The 14505-nt window shown below is 38.5% G+C and overlaps 1 protein-coding gene across 5 annotated transcripts in view; it reads left to right on the forward strand.

Moving 5' to 3' along the window:
• ELFN1 (extracellular leucine rich repeat and fibronectin type III domain containing 1) overlaps window positions 1-14505 on the forward strand; it is an 808405-nt gene that overhangs the window by 231989 nt on the left and 561911 nt on the right. For all 5 annotated transcript variants that reach the window (XM_077449130.1, XM_077449128.1, XM_077449131.1 and 2 more), the window contains exon 3: window positions 5236-5296. The gene's annotated coding sequence lies outside the window, so the exon portion shown is untranslated. The remainder of the gene's footprint in view (window positions 1-5235; window positions 5297-14505) is intronic.

Genomic DNA, 14505 nt, shown 5'->3' on the forward strand with positions numbered 1-14505 from the left:
TGTATGTAACATTTAATTTACAGACTGATTAACCCAAGTCCCTGTCTTCCTCGTTATTGCAATTTGCAACGCAAATCATTGCACTTTCACGATGCATTTCATAAATACAGATTAACAAATTAATTCTAGTAGTTGTCTTCTTACAAGGAATATGGATTTTACATCAGTGTAAGCTCCATCGTTATATATACACTGTCAACAATGTTTTGCTATCTTCATATATAATACAGAAGGGGTTAGAGAGGCCAAACACAATAGAATCACAAGTTTATGGGGTTAAATTATGGAATAGAACAAAGCACATAATACTTAATTACTAGTGTGGGCTTAATGAATTTATTTCAGTGAGTCAGCTAGTTTCCTCAGTGGCCTAACGCATCTCGTGTAACATTCTTCAATCCATTCTGATGATCTCATCAATGTGAACCATTTATGGACTACAAGATAGGCAGGTCTTTCACAGGGCTCCAAATCGATGACTAGATCTAATGAATAAGATATAGGAGGGAAGAGCAGAGGTTGCTGTTAAAAATTCAATGATCACTGATGGAAAAATATGTCAGTATGAGCAAATCAATACGTGTTTCATGCTATCATGAACACAGAGGATTGTTTTTTGTTCTCTGGTTTATTTATTTCATATCCATGCTTTTTCCTATTTATGCCCTACATGTATGGTTTTTGTTATATTTTTTTCTTTTTTTTTTTTTTAAATGTATTCCTTTAACTGCTTCAGCCTCAGAAGATTTTACCCCTTTCCTGACCAGAGCACTTTTTAAGTTGGTACTGCGTCGCTTTAACTGAATTGTGCGGTCCTGCAAAGTTGCACCCAAACAAAATTTGCATCCTTTCTTTCCCACAAATAGAGCTTTCTTTTGGTGGTATTTGATCACCTCTGCGGTTTTTATTTTTTGCTCTATAAACAAAAAACTAACAACAATTTTAAAAATATATATATATTTTTTACTTTTTGCTATAATAAATATCCCCAAAATGTTTTAAAAAAAACTAATTTCTTCATCAGTTTAGGTGAATATATATTCTTCTACATATTTTTGGTAAATAAAATCACAATAAGTGTATATCGATTGGTTTGTGCAAAAGTTATAGCGTCTACAAACTATGGGAAAGCTTTATAGCATTTTTATGGCATTTTCTTTTTTTACTAGTAATGGCGGTGATCTGCGATTTTTAGCAGTTCTACAACTTTGCGGTGGACAGATTGGACACTTTTGACACATTTTTGGGACCACTAACATTAATACAGTGATCAGAGCTATAAAAAGCATTGATTACTGTATAAATGTCACTGGTAGAGAAGGGGTTAAATGTGCTTCCTAGTTAGTGTTTATAACTGTATGTGGATAGGACTGCCTGGGGTAGGAGACATATCGTTGTTCCTACCTAGTAGGAACAAACAATATGTCTCCTCTCCCCTGACAGAACAGAGATTTGTGTTTACACACACAAATCCCCATGCTGGCTCTCGTGCACGCGAAAGTGGGTGACTGGCAGCGATCGTGCCTGACAGCCACGTGCTTTGGGTACCCTGGCGTGGTACACGTGTTGCACACACGTACCTCTGACGGCGCACGAGCACCTCCAGCGGCTCTTAAAGGGAACAACGTACCCATAAGTTGTTTTGCGCACGCGTGCCATTCTGCCAACGTATATTGGCTTATCAAGAGCCCCCTCTTTCTTATATACAGTATATACCTTGACTACTTTGACTACCATGCTGTCTTTATGGTGACTTACTCACATTGGGTCTGGATGGCTCCCTATTGGGAAGTTGGTCCTTTTATTTTAAGATTATGTGTACAAGACCATTGTCTGTTTACTGAATGTACCTACATTTTCCACCCGAAAGGCAGTGGCTTCACCTTGGCTTACTCATTTGCAACTCGATGGGCAACATACACATGCTATGAAATTCAGTGTACCCTATTGGGTGATATTACTCTATTAAGGATTTACCCCCTTCCTGACCAAGCCTTTTTTTGCTACACGGCACTGCGTTGCTTTAACTGACAATTGTGAGGACGTGCGATGTTGTACCCAAACAAAATTGATGTCCTTTTTTTTCCCCACAAATAGAGATTTCCTTTGGTGGTATTTGATCACCTCTGCGGTTTTTCTTTTTTTGTGCTATAAACAAAAAAACATCAACAATTTGGAGAAACAAAGCTATATTTTTTACTTTTTGCTATAGTAAATATCACCAAAAAATATATAAAAAACAAAAACAAATTTCTTCAACAGTTTAGGCTAATATGTATTCTTCTATATATTTTTGGTAAAAATAAATTGCAATAAACGTATATTGATTGGTTTGCGCACACGTTATCTCATCTACAAAATAGATTTATGGCATTTTTATTAAAAAAAAAGTTTTTTTACTAGTAGTCTATGATCTGTGATTTTTATTGTGACTGTGGCATTGCAGCGGACAGATTAGACACTTTTGACACTATTTTGAGACTATTGGCATTTATACTGCAATCAGTGCCATAAAAATGCACTGATTACTGTGTAAATGTCACTGGCTGGGAATGAGGTTAAACATTAGGGGGTGATCAAGGCCTTAACTGTGTTCCCTCAGCATGTTCTATTTGTAGGGGGGATGAGTTCACTAGAACACAGGACATAGATCGCTGCTTCCGATCACTGGGAGCAGCAGCTCCCTTTCATGTTGCTAGGCAGAACAGGGAAATGCCTTGTTTACATAAGCATCTCCCCGTTCTGCCTCTCTGTGCCACGATCGCAGGTCATTTGAGGACATTGAGTCCACGGGACGCATCTAGCCGTGGATGACGCAGCGACGTACAGGTACGTTGTTTTACACACTCATGCCACTTTGCTGACATATCTTTTATATGAGCTGGTTGGCAAGTGGTTAAGACATCCCTCAAACATTTAAATTATTTAAAGTTATTTAGAGGATTATGTATTTTCAACATTGTCCTTTAAATTGCATTAAAAAATCCTCTCCCTATTAAAATTGCATTTTTACAAAAGTTTGTATGCATGGGTATATGTCCCTCATGGCAATGCCCAGCTACATATGTCCTTTTTTCAATAATATCTTGCCTACTAAGCTACTTGGACCTCCAGGCTTAGACTTTAAAGGGGTTAGGCGCTAAATTTGGGGCTTCCAGACTTCCCAGTGGCAAACTCGGCTAGAACCATACCTGACCAGGTTAGCTCATCCAGAAATAAAGAGAACACAAACCAGGAGTTGGGAATAGCTTATACATACCAGATCATATATTTGATTGGTCTTCTCCCCATAAGCTGCTAAAAGCTAATATTTGATTGGCTGCACTTTTTTTAAATAAGCACATTGGTACTTAGTACTTGTTAGCTCTCATAAAGCAGACACATCTGTTGCATGCATTCATAAGATAAAATGACACTTATTTTTCTATGTAGCCTTCTTGACACTTTGCACTAGGTACTGTAATCTAGTTAAAAGCCAGGTATTGCAGGATCTTAGTGACGTGTTGCACTTTGACCAGAGGGTCCAAACTGTTTTTTGGAGTGATATTTCACTGCACAACGAGATCTAAGGCAAAAACAGCAGAGTTGGAGGCAGCTTTGAAGGGTGAAAGTAACATGATCTGAAACTTTAGCCCTCTTTACTGATATTAAATGTGTGGACTTGCAGTTGGATGTAATCAATAATTCATGTGGCTTTTATTCAATACCTGGGGTTGAACTTTAACTCTACAACCGACAGTTCAATTCACAACACAACTAGCTAGTGGCATTCTGCATCTGCTGTCTGTTTATGTGGAATACATGGAAGGTTCTAATAACAGAGGTTTTAAAGGCGGCTAGGCTTGACACCAGGGCATTGAAGCTTGAAAATATGGAAGCACAGTTTTCTTCCTGTGATACATGTAATCTACCTAGTGCATTCCATTTAGGCAAAGTATAGCCATTAAGGACACACACTTGGTAGGTGGATTTATAATGGAATAAAGAATAGAAAAACGCATATCCGAGAGTTAAAAGAGCTGCACACCCCAAATAATTGAAAAAAATTGAAGGATTCCCCCAAGGGTTTTTTAACAGCTAGATATTCTAGTCAAGAAAGTTTATATAGTTTATAATATTGTAAAATCAATATTGGACAAAATTAGTACAACAATGGAAAAAGGATTTAAAATATGAATTCTGGCTACAGGTGTATACAATCATGTTCCATTATAGCCGTCAATTATTATACAGTACAACTATCAATTGACAGTACATTACAAAAACGATATCCACACGAACATCCCAACGCGTTTCAACTTATTCAGTCATAGTCTTCTTCAGGGTTTTTTTTTGGGCTCTAAAAGATATCAAAACATCCATATGTGCAATACCTCATATTCTGTGAGCATTTGTGCATGTGCTATATTAGTAAATTGATAATTACAGCTCAGGGAATGGAACTCTACCCTATATATTCTAAGTGGCAGCTTTAGGTATCCCAGTGTTCTGATCCAGGAGCGCAGTGGTGGGACTACAAGGGCAGGCGGTTTTACTTGTTGACCATCAATTTTTTAAGTTTTGGTTCATAGACAATCAGTCTTGCTCTGAATATCAAAATGGAGTGGCATCTGAAATGTCCATTGGACATAGCAGAGATCATACAGGCTTTTGGATATTCCTGGGAGTGGACAGGATGATGTGACACAATCAGCATTTAACCTAAACATGCTGCTGTAGTAGAGTAATATTTGTTATCTTTATTTTATATGCATGTGATATGCATTATGCTTAAGGTAATCCCAATACCAGTTACAAATTTCCATATATTAAGAACTAGCAGTACAGCCACTTTACAAGTTCTCATTCACTCCTGTAGCTATAGACATTGTGAAGAACATCATTTTCAAAGTTTACAACAGAGGCAGTAAAATGCTAGTGCTTTTCCTGTTACCACAGAATCTTTGCAGCCTTTCAGTCCCCTAATGTACACATAGAGCCAGTGATTCTAAGCTGATGGAAACCACCTAAATCTGACTTCAGAGTCTTTGTTGTGATCTTTGAGGATGAATTATTTAACAACATAAGAAGCTAGAAAGGTCATGAATAACTTTTTTTACTACTCCTTTACTGCTTGTTAAAAATATGTGAATACTTTTATGTTCATAGTGCGGGCAACTTCTACTTTAAAGTTTGTGTATTTGCAATTTTAATTTAATGCAGTTTATTCTAAACTTGATTTTGATTCTTTTTCAGATAATGTCAAGTGATTTGGAGGGCCTGTTAGCAAAGGAAAGGAAAGAAACAGGTTAAAAAGGTAAAACAATATACTTTAAAGCTAATGTTAGCAAATAATGGTTTATGTGATTTTATGTGGCTTAAATAATAACATGGTGCGAAGAAATATGCAATGTTGTAAAATATATTGGTCTGTGAATTAACGTGTCATGAGCCTAATTGCTATTGTTAAATACTTACTACCGTATATATGTTGTATTATTGACTATAGTTCATTGTAGCATTTTTATGCTTCAATCTTAGGCTTAGGTTGTACCAGCAATCTTTTAGCTGGCAGGAATTCCTCAGCAACAGGATCTCCAAGTGAGCTAGGGGAACATTTGCCATCTCCTATGCTGTTGCCCAATTGCTGGCCAAACTAGGGAGGTGTCACTCCTGCAGTATTTAGCCAGAAAGGGAGTAACCCTCCAGAAGAGGGGACCCCTTGGATCCCTGAAGTAAGCAAGTGTCTTGGACTAAATACCTTTTTTTCAGAAACAGTTGGACTCAAAAAGACTGATTCAATTATATGGATGAGCTGAAATTCAACGTTAAACATGTAGATGCTCAAATCTAGGGGCTGGGAGTCTAGATTTAGCTTCTTTGGAGCCAGTTTGCACCATGCTATTAAACAGCCCATGTTTTGTTTTATAATATAACAAAATGTTCTCGTAGTATAGAGACATATGTATATTATTACATTTTTCAATGTGAGAATATACATTTATTTAGATATACATTTAATTTGAAAACTCATGTCTAATTTTCATTATGTTTAGAATTTTTTTTTCAAATGTAGACTGCATGTTGTCTCAGACTTTTGGTAAAGTCAAGCTTACTCAAATGCCACTATCTGAGCTCATTACAAATAGAAAACACATCTGGGATAGGATATGATTTACTATAGAGAGAATGCTCATCGGACAAAGACGTTTATCTTGAGCAGTCAGTCAGAAGCTTGTTATGAGTTTGGTCCCAAAACAATAGCAGCTTATAAAGAACTTTTTACTGAAGGGTGCCATTAATGGGTTATCCTTCTTACGATGTTAGTTCTCTGGTTATCATGCTGACCCAGAAGGATAAGGATTCCTGAGACTTCACTGACTTCCTGACTTGTATAGTTGTTCTGAGTATTGAAGTCAGAGAGTGAGCTTAAAGCAGGACCAAAGTCTGCAAATACTTACCTCCCCTGTAATGGCCCAATGTCTGCAAGGTCCCTCGCTGACTCCGGGACTCCTCTCCCCAGCTACTTGGTGGCAGGATGACATAACTCACATGCATGTGCAGGAATTCCGTCATCCCAGTACCACGGCAAAAGTGTAAACTGTTGCTCGGAGTACACTCTATATAACACTGCAAGCAGGTAGGTATGTTTTATTGCATGTATCGTCTGTGATAAATAGCCAGCTTGCTCGTAAGCTGTTCAATTCTTCTTTAAGAGCCAGGCAACTAGCATTTCCAGTAGGAAATCAGCAAGCACAAACCATATTCTTTTCAAGACAGGTTAACTTTAAAGCAAATTTAGAGCAAAGCAACAAGTTTGCTTTAACACTCCCCTTCCACAGGAAGCATATACTCACTTTTCCTTTATTTGCTTTAGTACCAGGAACCAAATGACATACCTGGAATCCCCAGGCATAGAGAAGCAAATGATTCCTCCATGTGATAGCACAGGGCCAGTCAGAACTGTTGCACAGGGAGTTCATAGCCCCATGTAACAAATGACTCTAGCGGCTTGTAGCCAACACAGGACTTTCTTTTCACTCCCAGTGGATGAACAGAGCAGCAGTGGAGTGAAAGGAATGGAAAGTGAATGCTATTGTCAATGAAGAAGCTAAAGGAAACCTTGCATGGGCAATTCACAGGTTCACAAGCTTTCTGTCTGTCATAAGGTGCTATTGGTCCTTCGCTTCATGCATAATGTAGTCAGTCTACCTAGTTTATAATAGCAAAACTGTTGTAGCCACTTTGGTTGTGAGTCTCTATTTTCCTTTTCTGATTGAACAGTGGCATACAATGTAGGGAAACCAATCTGTGCACTTGGGGTTGAACAGCATAAATGCTTAATAGATAGCTGTGGACAATTACTTTATTTATTTATTTCAGGAACTCGTATAGCGCCATCAATTTACTTTACATATACGTTGCACATTAGTCCCTACCCTGAGCTTACAATCTAAGGTCCCTGACTCCCATTCATACATACACATACTAGGGCCAATTTAGACAGGATCTAATTAACCTACCAACATGTCTTTGGAGTGTGGGAGGAAACCCAGGCAGGCAGAGGGAGAACATGCAAACTCCAGGCAAGTAGTGTCAAAATTGGGATTTGAACCAGTGACCCTTTTTGCTGCTAGACGAAAGTGCTATCCACTACACCACTGTGCCACCCAAACCACAGTGAATATCTATCTGGGCTAGATATTAACAGCAAGTATGATAATGCTGCATGATTCACAGATCTCTAAGGATCCGCTCAAGGTCCATAATGCCCTGGACACTTTCAGTGCAGAAGCAGGTATTACATCTCATTCACTTTGGAAGGTTCTCAAAGCATGTATCCAAAAAAGTGAAGACCGCATACCAAGATGTCTCACTGTAACACTATTTACTTTCAGCAACCTTGCATAGACTTTATTCATAGAAGGTACACACGTTTGCTTGTCATACTTGCTCTTAACAACTGACCCTAAAAGCATATAAGAAGGTATGGCAGGGGAGAGATGCAAATGTGGAGCCTGGTGGCATCATAAGAGAGTTTGATGTTGACAGGAATCTAAGGATAAGGGTTTTTCCAAAGGATGGTCCCTTTGATATTTTTTTCGTTATAGAAAGCAAGCATATGGCTATATCTGGTTATCACTATGCAAACTATATCTATTTATTTCACCTGAAGTAAACTCTGCAAAATGTTTTCCCTGCCTCACCATCTCAAGTCATGATTTAACTTTTCTCATTATTTCGTAAACCGTAAGCGACCTACTGTCTGCCCTCATCATTATTGCTAAGCGCACAGCTAAGAGTCACAGATAAAACACTTTAAATTCTTTAAACCTCTTCAGTCATAATTAGCACATTTTGAGCTGTAAATCATTTTTTATGTTTTTTTCTTTTATAACATCACCAGTATGTTCACCTGGATTTAAAATACAAGTGACCCTGTTCACTGCTGACCTATGTCTACAGAAGGCTATGGGTCTGAATTACTAGAAGGAAATATACAATTCTGGGGAGAAATTGCTGTGAAGAAAATTACAGTAGCAACCTTTCTCTGTGGTTTTACATTAACACTTGGATATGTATGCACCCGTAGAACACATTTTCTTAACTTATTAGTAGTTGTTAGTCATATTTAACTGGGCTTGTTGTGTAATATATAACAAGTTTTGCTGCTCATCCAAGCAGTTTGTTCAGTCTTAATGTATCAGGAATATACATTAGAATTTATAGTTACATAGGTAATGCTGTCAGCTTAATTCAATGACCATAGAATGTGTCAAGACAGATGTTTATTGTCCAAGAGCACGGAGATATAAAGTTTGTAAAAACACCTTGTCCCAAACATATAACCCAATGGCCATGGTGCCATGAAATTTGGAACCATTGTTAATTTTTTGAGTTATTCAGCTGAAGGTACGAATTGCCAGTGTGTGAAGGCGCACGTTGATTGTCCAAGAGCATGACAGGAGGTGGGAAAGTTTGTGGAAACACCCATTTCTAGTTACATAATCTAATCACCATGGTTCCCCAAAGTTTGGGACAATTGGTAATTGAGTTTTACAACTAAAGTTGCAAATTGTTGTTGCTGGGGAGAGATTTTAAAGCATCATTATATGTGGGTTATAAATGGTGCTGAAGGTCCTCTATCCTATTTAGGGATGGTTGTTCAAGTTTGATATCTATCAAGTCACTTGCCAACTGCTTGCTGTTAGTGTCCAAAATCTGCACCTCATTGCCCTTGTAAGAATGTCCCTTTCGCATAATAAGTCGTTTAATGCAACTAAGCATTACTAGTTATATATAATATAATAACTACTATGTAATTTTTTATTGTACATAAATGTGCTGCACGCCTTAACAAAATATATTAAAATTGCAAACAACAAATAATATTAGGAACTCATATAAAAATGTGTAAAAAATACAACGTGTAAGTCAAGCAAGATAAAACATGAAACAATAGCCCCTATCTCTTCTACTGACTGTACCAAGGACCTAGTTAAATAAGATCCTTCTCAGGATTTTTTTAAAGTTATCTGCTAAAGCCTGCATTCATGTTCAAGGCATATTCTGCATTCTCTTTTTGTACTATGCATGAAGCATGAACATTTTGATGTTTTTTTTGCGCTTTGAGTAGATAAGTAAAACATGCATTCAGATTCTGTATTTAAAGCACCATAATTAACTAATCAGGTATGAAAGGCACATGTGCCATACAAAGGACCAATTAAGTCTGCAAAATAGACAGCACTACATGAACAGTGAAATTCAGTTGACTTTATTCAGATGGTCTCACCATCTAATCCAACATTTCAAGACCTTTTAGGATCGTTTTTTAAACAGGACTCCAAAATATTATATTACCTGAATAAAAGCAATTGCTTTTGGTATTTACAGAGTGCTTTGTGTCTTGAGAAATTTGGCCTTGGGGCTTATGTAGGCACATTATTTTTATATGTGTAGGTGGATTTTTGTTTTCCATAATTTTTTTATTGAAAAAAAAAAAGGGGCAAACACGCAAGGGAAAAAATGGTGACTATGGCACAAAACATGGTACAGTATACAGGAAGTACAGATACATCACAAAAAAATAAAATATAATTGAACATAAGCACCTCTACCATCGGTGAACCTTGCATCATCAGCGAGTGATGGAAGAGAATGTGTTGGAGGATTTTTTCTATAAAAAAGCTAAAAAAAACATATGATATAACCTATGATCGAAAAATGTATAGTAGGTATTGATATTTATCATTACTGAAAGTATTTAAAGGCAGTATATGAAATTATTGCCAGCATGGCTATGGCACACAAGTACATTTTCATTGTGATACCCCTGCAAAACACACACTAAGTTTTTTTTTTTTTTACTTTTAGTTTTTAAGTCATCTTTAGTCAGAGTATTTTTTTTTTCTCAGAGAATAGGTGCAAATACTTCCTCACAAAATAACCCTTGTCTCTAACACCTACCCACCTCAGAGCAATGCCCTTGTCTCCAACTTCAACCCATCTCAGAGCACTGTCCTTTGTCTCCATCTCCAACCCACCTCAGAGCGCCATCCCTTGTCTCCAACTCCAACCCATCTCAGATCACCGTTCTTTGTCTCCAGCACCTGCCTACTTTCTAGTACCACCTCTTTTAGAGAATACAGAACCAAGTATAATTTTTGATGCTAAGTAATTTGTTTGGAATTTGCTAATGATAACAAGAAAGGCAGTAAAAGGCAGTAAGGATAACAATCATACCACGTAATGCAGCAACAATAGATGCCCCAGTAAATTAGACCCCCAGCAACAATAGATCCTCTCCAGCAACAATAGACCCCAGACGCCAGCAACACTAGACCCTTCCTTATTCCTCCTGCAACACTAGATCCCCAACAGAAATAATAGACCCCCAGCAAGACAACACTACTCCCCCCCTCCCCAGCCACAATAGATCCCTAGCAGCCAGCATTAATAGACCTTCCAGCAATGGCCCAATGCAGCGTTCCCGCTGAAGAAAAGACCCATCTGTAGATATATTAGTGCCCACCTAATGCAAAAAAATGTTCCTTCATGAAATTCTCTTGCAAAACAATTAACATATGTGTGTACAATACGGCAGTGGTTGTGTGCATCTCTGCGAACAATGCATTCTTAATAATATGAGAGAGAGTACCCTTTGGCTGTTCAATTGGGTTTGCATAGATGCAATGGCCATGTAGTGTTGGCTTTTGATATTTTGTTTCTACAGTATATGGGTTATCTGTGTGATCTATAAAGGCAAAATCCACTTCAGCAGCAGGTTCAATTAGATGCTACTACCACCTCTTATGCCTAGCTAAACAAAAAAACAGAAAAGATTACTCAATGTTGATTGTACAATAATTATATATATTTTTTAGGGCCTATGTTGATTGTTGCAGTCCATGTAAAACTAGCGTCAAAACTTGTAAGGGAGAGTTATAACCCTTGTCAGATTTTTCTACTATCTTAGTCCCATTAGTTGAGTTTTCTCTTGACTTCTTGTCCCATGGACAGAACAGGAAGTGAGAGGAAATCCCTCCACCAGGGTCACCAGAACTAATGTCTCCATTGGAAGATTTTCTCTCTATTCCTCCTCTAGTGGCAATACAACATTTGGGATTTTCTTTTACTTTCACGTTCTAATCCTTAAGATAGTGGTATAAGGGCACTGAGCGTGGATTTTTACAAGTTATTAAAGTGTGGACAAAGCTATTACTTGAGCACAATTGGCCTGTGTTCGGCAGCTCACCACAAAGACAAGGATCCCCCCAAGAGAAGTTATTCACCATAGCTGATGGATCCAAGAGTAATAGGTCAAAGAGCACACCAACTGAAAAATCCTTAGGAGTCCAAAGTCTTTATTTTTCATCTGGGTACTGGTTTCCTGTTCCTGTTGGCTGTCCTATGCCCTGTTTGTTGTAACCTGTTGAACAATAAAGACTTTGGACTCCTAAGAATTTTTCATCTGGTGCTCTTTTTGATCTATTACATTTAGGGTTCTGATCCTTGGTTGAGAAATTCTTGCTGCAGGGCTTTCTAGGACCCCCAGACACCAGGTGCATTATGACAATTCCAACTTTTGGAAAATCCAGCATTAAGGTACATGCAGTGTATGGATATACATAAATAAGAGGAACGTGCATTGTTATGTGGAATGCAGTGACACGTTTTTTGTTTCTGGGATGTTGCTTAGAGCTGTAACTCTGGGGTACTGAGTACTCCTGGGGTACCCTGCAGCAATAGACTTGCAAATCCTAGGCAGCAATCAGAACCTGGCAGTGGCACGTCTTCATTTGAAAGGTTATTTCTGGCGATTGGGAATAGCATCAAGTTTGCTTTAAAGAAGTCTGAGTAGTGCTCGCTAACCAATGGCCTTTCTCTTCTCTTTTCACGACCATGATCAAAAGCTATGATAATATATTCTTTTGCCGGAAGTTCACACAGTGTTCCAATTGACATTTTCCTTTCTGTCTGCCTATGACTCTTATTCCCGCCTATTATTCCTGCTTATGAGGATGCTGGTTTAAAGTGACTAAGTGAGCCGGCTTCACCTTTCAAGTGAGCTCCGTGCTTCAGAGAGCTTCATGCCAGACGGCTGCCTGCAATTTTATTTTCAGCTTTCTTGTGCCGCTGTGTTTTTTTTTTTTTTAACTGTGAAATGAATCCTGTGATATAATGAAAAACCTGTGTTTAATATTTCATACATTTCCCCTTGCAGAAGAGTCCTGTGAGACCAGGCTAAGGCTCTCGAGTCTGTATCTCTCATCTCTTCCAGTGCTTCAGCCATCAACAAATAAAATCATCTAGAGAAGAGCTTAGCTGTGAAACACCTTCACTTTTCATTATCAGCCCTGCTACTGCTATTTAAGGTAGCAGGAAACACGTGTGTTCCCTTAAAGGGGAACTTTAGTAAAATAAAAATTTTTTTATTATATCTTTATATAGAAATAAGATTTTTTAGGGTATGTAGACCCTAACAATGAACCTCTCTTATTTGCTTCTTACTGGACTACGAAAGTATTTTGTTATACTGAATATGTTTGATAAATGCCGAATCTTGGCCAAAATCTTGCAAGCTGATAAGTTCCTGTGCCCTTTGCCTGTGCATCATTATCAATTGTTCTCTAAGAGGACTACAGAAACCCACTCTCTATGTTATGGAAAGGACTACAGTATGATGTGTCTGTAGTCCTGTCCTAGGGTGACAACCATGGCTCCCTTCATAGATACAATGGATTGATGAGCATTGTCACCCTAGGGTATGAAGTGTGTTAGTGGCAGAATTGCCAATGGGAAAATAGATGAAGAAAGACTGTGATAAGGAAAATAATGCAGCCACCACATTTAAGGGCTTGTTCACACAATATGCTTTAGGCTTCGCTGGGCAGCCTTGCACAACACAGTTTCCTTGCATAAACAGGGCAATTTGCCTTGATTTCAGTGTCTACTGAAAAAAAGTAGGACATGCACTAGGACAGTACAATGCATCCCAGCCTGCTGCGGTAAATAAACAAATCAATAAAGTTGAAAAATTAAATATTTATGGTTTATAGGCACCTTTTTCTTTCACAGCGCACACCAGGGGCCACAGTATAGCGTGCACTGATGGCCGCTTGTCAAAATTCTTCCTGGTCAGCCCAGGCCCCCGTATATGCTCAGCATTCCTATTTATTTCTATGCACTTCCAAATACAAGCTCATCCAGAGGCTTCATTCAGATGAGTGCTGACACCCATCCATGCTGCATGCAGGCTCCCTTTGTGCCTGCATCTGCCCCTGACTACATGCAGACAATGCAGACACGTGGCTTCACAAACATAACTGCATATCAGAATTTGACATGTGTGTAGGAGCGAGTGCATGGTGTGAGCGCACACTGCTATGCATGTGTCTGGGAAAAAAATGTTTTACAAGAGGCTCTGTTATCTAGAAGGGTGAATGGGGGAGACTACTACTATGTAAGTGTAACTGCACCAAAGAAGCTTGTGAAAATGGTAAGTTTGGGCCAGAATCAGGTAAGCAAAGAGATCTACTGTATGTGGGTTTCTACATCGCTAGAGCTCCTGTGAAAAACACCAACTGCTCTGGCAAATGCTAGAAGTTCCTGATAGCTGTCTCAAGCCTATTTTTCACAAACATGCTTTGTCTGTATATCAGTGTAGCCAGGTGCTGGATACAGCAATATTGAGAAGTAGACATTGCCTTTTATTCCTCTCTCCCTCCACTGAGACACTAATGTTATGCAGGGGGAGATAAAGCCAAGCAAGCCCATAGATTTCTATGCAGCATGCTGAGACTCCTGGCAGTTGTAGTTTGAGATGACAGCCATATAATGGGATACATAGAATCCTTACACTGCAGATCCCAAAAGACACTGTGCAGTAGAGCAGTGGAGAACTGATTTTTTTTAATCTGCTTGGGAAAGTTCTCCCTCTTGCCAGTAAGGGAGTTAAAGAGAAAGCACCTCTGTCTGGATATTTGCCTGTTAGCGGGAAACTACAACAGCGAAGATCGTAGC

The sequence above is a fragment of the Lithobates pipiens genome, unplaced genomic scaffold, assembly GCF_037356315.1.
Source record: "Lithobates pipiens isolate NorthernLeopardFrog02 unplaced genomic scaffold, aLitPip1_a1.2 Scaffold_22, whole genome shotgun sequence".
Classification (NCBI taxonomy): domain Eukaryota; kingdom Metazoa; phylum Chordata; class Amphibia; order Anura; family Ranidae; genus Lithobates; species Lithobates pipiens.